Genomic DNA, 6,909 nt, shown 5'->3' on the forward strand with positions numbered 1-6,909 from the left:
CTTTCATTATTTCTCTTGTCAATTGATCTCAAATCATATCTCTTATGGAACAATTTTCAAAATGTGCTATGCAACCACAATCTTGACAGCAGACTCCCAAATGCTCAGCGATGACTCGGTGGTTATTATAAAAATGTTCCCTTAAACGATAATTCAAACACCTGCCAGTCTGGCCTACATACGTCTTACCACACTACTTATGTAGACCAGACTGGCAGGTGTTTAAATGATCGCTTAAAGGAGCATTTTTATAACACCCATCGAGTCGCCGCTGGACATTTGGGAACCCACTGTCCGGAGTGTGGTTGTGTAGCACATTTTGAAAATTGTTCCGTAATAGTTAAGAGTCGAGACCCATTGCCAAGGGAAATAATGGAAGCGCAAAGAATAGAGCATCTGAAGAACAAGTGTGTAAGTAGTCCTTCTATTGTGTTGTCGACCAAAAAGCTCCAATTTCTACCTTAAGGATAGTAGTGAGGGAGAGGGATGACTTGTAAGAGCTTTATTTTTGTTTTTCCTCCGTTTCTTTTTCTTCTGTCCTTTGCTTCTTTCCTTGTATTTTGCGCTACTCTCCTTATCACACTCTGCATGAAAAGTCAATCTAGACGTTGAAGAGAAGAACGAAGTAGTCGAATACACGAAAGTTGTAAGTTCAGCGCGTGTGCTTGTCTTCCTGAGTATCTGGTGTGCGAATGTTTTTCTGAACTGTCACCATAGAATATGGTTCATCAACTCGCCCAAGCATCCATTCTATCATTTCTGCAACATTAAAATGACTCTGAAAGTGCGCGAGCACCTACAGGGTGTATCGCACCCTGTAGGTGCTCGCCTACAGGGTGCGACTTGCAACTTGCACTCGACTTGCAAGTCTTGCAAGTGTTGAGTTGTAGGTACAGTGCCCTGGTTGTGTCCATGTGCGATTTATGACCAAATACCACAAGGACTAACACTGCAAACTTCTCCGAAAACCAATGGGCGCGGCGGTGAGCGGTAAAAGTGGTGGTGTTCACCACTCTCGCCGTTTGTTTGTGTGTTGCTACTAACAAGCGCACCAATGGGAAGGCTTCAGCCATTATTGGGAACACTAAATAAACAAATACAAAATACAAATACAACACAGCAATACTGGATGCAATTAGTGACGCACTTCTGTTGGGGTTCTGTGGATATTTTTACAGCGTGTAGTTGGTGAGCCATTTCAAAGCTGCGATGAGTTGCTCGCTGTAGGTGAGCAATTTAGCCAGTGCAGTATGACCGCTAGCCTGGAATCTACAACCTGCACCACGCAGTAGTGATACGCATGCCAGTACGATGTTTTCTAGATCGAAAAGGGCAGGGGTTCGGACTGAACCCAGGATTCTGCAGCGCAAGCTTTCGTTCCACGTGCTCCAAATGGTGTGCGCTTGCCCAGTCGGCCACCGACCCCCAACGCAAGGCAACGCAATGCACTTCTGTTGTAAACTCAGCATTCCGCTTACGAATGAAATGCGCAGTTTCCCTAAAGACTTTCATTCCACATGAGTGGCAACAGAATTGCGAATTGCCGGCCCATAAATGCAGTCTTTGTCAAAAACAATCCTAGCAGCAATAAGTTGCTATTATATTGCTAACCTTGCCATGAACAGCCTTGGCAGTCTTTCATGAAGCCAGGACTTCAGCAGGGGAGACTGTCATTTTGTGTCGTCTCAGGTCACTCACATCAGGATGGCGAAAGTGAATGCCAACATCTAATTGAGAAAGGCTGCAGTAAGTACAAGAGATGAAAACACAGATTAGAATATATGATAAAAAATATCATAGACCAACTTGAAAAAGTGCACAAAAAGACAAGGACAAAAATATAGAAACACGTAGGACGCAGACTGGTGTACATTCGCAACTCGATTGATTGTACACAAAAGAAAATAAGAGGATGAGAGAAATCAGAAAGGCTTTACTCGGAGAATGTGAGCTTCAGGAACCGAGATGTGAGGCAAAGATGTCAGGTATATTGTTTTACAGACACTCTAGAACTTGCAACAGCCTTTCCTTGTAGTAAAGTGGTGAGTTCATCCTGATTGAACATCTTGAAAAATAGTACCCAAACAACAAGGAATGAAGGCTAGGAATACATACACTACATACGAGTGCAGACTCTCAACACACAAATATTAGAAAAGAAAAAAAAAAGAATGCGTTAGGAGCTTTAACAAAAGTTCGAACAGGTCCAAGTGGGCCGTGCTAATTCACTCATATGCATAATACTGTAAGAACAATTTCCTCGGCAGCTCAGGTAACCGACGGATGTGCGGACACCATTGGTTGCCCCATACTACGAATAAGAAAGGCCTAAAATAATTATCTTCTATGTTTTTATAGTATCTGCTAATTATTGACGTTTTTCCTAAGGATGACATACACGAGTAGTGTAAACAGTGCATAGGTATGCGACAATCCATCGCAGATTTTAGAGATAGATTGAGCTCTCTTGATGTACTAGCCATCTATCTGTTACCTTCACTAACAGAAAAATTACGTTTTTTTTTGTTGTAGTCGGCCCTTGCTAACAGGTAAATCAGCGCGTTCCACTTGGGCCTGTGCTTGAGCCCTCCGCATTTATATTTCTCCCTTCTCTGATTTATGCGAGTTCAGTATGCGCTTGCATGAGGTCTATGTGTTACTTTCCCTGTCTCGATTTTTTTGCAAACTATTTTTCAAGATGTTCCATTAGTACCAGCTCACCACCTTACTACAATCGTGCAACAACTAAAAACACTTACAACTTGCACCATTCGCTAAAGGCAATACCAAACGAAAAAACAGGGATTTGGTGAGGTATGTCTAACACTATATACTTACACTGAAAAAAATATAGATACCAAAAACTGGCGAGACACTACCTTAATTCAGGACATGCTTGTAAATTTCCCTAGAAGCTTGTAATTAATACTTGATAGCCTCTAAAAAACAGCAGTAGGAAAGGAATAAATGCTTCACCATTTAAAGCAGCCTGATTGTTTCTGGAGCTGTGAAATTCGTTGCACGTGCGTTGGATCATAAAAAAACACGTGTACAGCAAATGATATTTAGAGAGCTCGACATTTCGCGAGGAATAGGTGCCGGCGTCAAAAATTATTTCGCGGGCACAAATTTTTGCGATCGGAAGTGGTATGCTATGCATTAATAACCATGAGGTAAATTCATTGCGGCACCAATTTTTGGCAATTCTTTTCTGATTACGAATCGCGAAAATGAAATCGTTTGGAGACGACTGGGCGGTGGAAGCCACGGGCTTGCTCGATCAATCAATCGCTGCTTTTTGTCGGGTCCAGCTCTCCGCATGCAATGGCGTCGGCGATGGAGGGGCACCGCACCGCGCGCTTTCAGACATTCTAGTTTACCAGCAAACAATACGACAGAGGGAGGCCTTTAGGGAGGCAATCCTCCCCCATCCGCTTTGACCCCCACCCCCGCACCCCCCGTCTCCCAAAGAGTTCCGCCGCTACTGATGAACCTTGAGCGAGTACAGTCTCTACATCGGGGAAAAAAAAAGAAAAACAGCCTCGCATAACACCATTCACGCACAAGTAATAATACTGGTAAAAGCAAGCGATCTACAGACAATAACAAGCTTTCTGAACGCAGGAAATAAGATAGCCCTAACGAACAAAGAAACAAACTTACTTCGGTTCCCGTGCCATGATCTTGGCTGTTGAGCCGATTTGACGAAGTTCCACTTCTCACAGTCGCTTCCGTCTTTTTCGGACACGTTTGAAACTAAGGCAAACTCCACGCATTACGACTAATCGGGAAATTTAACCGTTATCCGGTCGTGAACGCAGGCATTCAAACGCACACGGCCGATACAGTTGGTCGTGGCCGATACGGCCGGCAAACCGTGCGAAACATATGCTGTTGATTCGATCCGTGTGTTTTCGTATCTTCAAAACGTTTCAAATAAAAGGATAAGCAAACCGCATTATAAAACTCATATAAGACACACCAATAATAAATTATTGCAGACGTCATTATTGCCATAATGTTATGAATAAGTCCTGAACACGTAGAAAATATCAAATACGAAACTAAGTACAACGGTTCGAAACAAATTCAGCAGACATGTATCCTTCCAGAAAACACTCTTGGATAACCGCGCAACTTCAGCCTAGTGTGCTAACGCGCTATCTTGCAGATCGCGCGGACGTTGGTTCGAATCCCGGAAGACACTCTTTTCTCATGTTTTTTTTGTTGTATTAGTTTTTATTATTTTAAATATTTTTTTTTTACCTTTTGTATCAGTTTTTATTACTTTAAATACTTTTTTTTCTCGCCTACTTGTGTTAGTTTTTATTATTTCTAATATTTTTTCTCGCCTTTTTGTATTAGTTTTTATTATTTAAAATATTGTTTCTCACTTTGTATTAGTTTTTATATTTTTAAATATTTTTTTCTCACCTTTCTGTATTAGATTTTATTATTTTAAATATTTTCTATATTTTTGCAGTCGTCGGCACCGTTCTTTAGGGTAATATTCACGGAGAAGGTGAAAACAAAAAGTGCGAGCCTAAGTTTGAATTGTTGCAAAGCACAAACCGTGGCCCTCTTGTTTTGCCGGGATAATTCATAACCGTAGGCAAACAGTACAAGTCCTTTCAAAGAAGAAAGAAATGTAATATTAATGAGCATATTGCGAGCAAAATGGGAAAATGTGTAAGTGGTAAAACTGCCACAGTAATGCAGCTGAAGTTTGTCTGAAAGCGGCACTCTTCACCCACTGTCGAATCAAAAATACCGTCATTTTAAGGCAGTAATTTAGCTGAGCTCATAGCGCGCTACGTATTAAGCACATCTCTTAATATTCTGACTTCCGGAAATTAGTATTTAATTTGTTCTCGTAGATCAGTGCTATCCCCCGCGTGCCGCCAGGTTTTATTTATACAGGTTGCGCTCCGCAGTTTTTCTTTTTTATTAGGCCTAGACACGTTTTTATTCCTGAGATTCAAGTGCAGCACGGCTAATTTTCTTCACCGTATTGTTTTTTCCTGCGTTTTCGCGATAAAACACGTCAGCCTTGCCATGCTGGGATAAAATACCCTAGCGTCGGCAGTCATTTGGGAAGGATTGATCAACGCAAACATTTCCACTCGCTATCCATGAATTGCCACAGTTTGTCAGAATCTCAATGACTTGACTTCATAGTGAAAAAGGCGAAAAAAAAAAACGATGCCGGTCAGTAAACGGATCTTCCATGACGGGGCTCGCCAGCTTGAACACCAAAGCGCCGATGCCGGCCAGTCACTGAACTTCCATGTAAATACTGGCCATCAAAGGATATATTAGCTTTCACTTCACAAAATAATTTTAATTTTTGTGATTGTTTTCTGTTCAGATAAATTCTGGATCACGGTTAACATGAAACATACACTTAACGCCAATGTCAAACCTGTCACATTGTTCTTTCTTTCTGTGTTGTCTCAAAATCGTTACTAGCGACGTTTCAGACTAAATGAATACCATGTTTTCTTTTCCGCCAGCTCTGCATGACAGTCAATTTACCTCGTTTCTTTATACTAACTACAGCATGTTAGGAACATCGGTGGTTTTGATAGAACCGAATTGGATGGACATCTGAGAATTCTAACTTATTAGTTATTACACTGAAGGCGACACGTACTGACACATGTAGCGATGTAGGAGCGTGATAGATTTAGAAAGACTTCTGTTTATTATAAGCACGACTAATGATTCCATCCAAGTATCCTTAATCCTGAAGTTAGATTGAACGGAAATCGTATTACCAGATGCACCACTCGCTGAAAGTAACTCTGTCAAATTGCCACAACATTTCAAGATCCGTCCTCCAAATCATACATGAGAAAAAAAAAATTTTTTTTTCGGCTAATATTGGTTAAAATCGGTTACCGGTAAATACTTTACGAGTACGCTTACGGTTACGTGTTTTTTTTTTTTTTTAATTTCAAATAACAATTTTGTTTCTGTTACGGTTACTGAAAATTTTCGTTCCTAAATGGTTTTCGGTTTCGGTTACGGTTTAAATCCCTGCTTTGCGTACCTAAATTGATAAAAGCCCCTAAAATTGCCTGCATGTGCACCATAATAGAATGTTCAGCATGCAGGCATAAACAAGGAGACCGCAGGAAAGCTGTCAAAGATAGTGAAATGACACTTCCCGATTGTGTGTACATCTAGCTGTGGCATCGAATTAGTACTTGTTTTTGTTTGTTTTTGTGTGGAGAAAATTATATAAAAAAATTATTTGACAGCTATCAAGCACTTATTTAAAAAATAACTAAAAATACCAAAACGTTGTTTAAGCATGATAATGAACAAGTATTGCAGAGTGCATAACAATTCTAGATGGAATCAGATGGCGATAACTTGCACAAAAATCGCCGTGATGTCGCCTTTTTGGCACCGCATATCAGCTGGCTGTCTTCTGCGGTCTGAGCTTTGATCGACGCAGCGGCCCGTACGTACGGTATCGGGATGGATTGTTTGCAACTTGATATTTCAACCATACGCTTGAAAGTCTTCGGCATCAGGCGGCTGATCCGATTTTCTTTGGAACAAAATATGGCAAAGTATGGTTTGTGCAAAGCAGATATTTTCAGTCTAGACTTTGTCCAATTTGTTTTTTAACCGAATTTGACAAAAAATGGTTTGTTCGAACCGCATATTGTGTGTCTGGAATTCCTTCAATTGTACTTTGAACCGGACTCCAAAAATCACGGTTTGTTCGAACCAATTAGGAAAATCACGGTTTGTGTGAACCGGAATTTGATTGTCTGGAATTCCTTCAATTTGACTTTGAAGCGGATTGGGAAAATCACGGTTTGTGCGAACTGGAATCTGTCTGTCCGGAATTCCTCCAATTTGACTTTGAACCGGATTAGGAAATTCACGGTTAGA

The sequence above is a fragment of the Ixodes scapularis genome, unplaced genomic scaffold (genome assembly GCF_016920785.2).
Source record: "Ixodes scapularis isolate PalLabHiFi unplaced genomic scaffold, ASM1692078v2 PGA_scaffold5__190_contigs__length_132052651, whole genome shotgun sequence".
NCBI lineage: Eukaryota > Metazoa > Arthropoda > Arachnida > Ixodida > Ixodidae > Ixodes > Ixodes scapularis.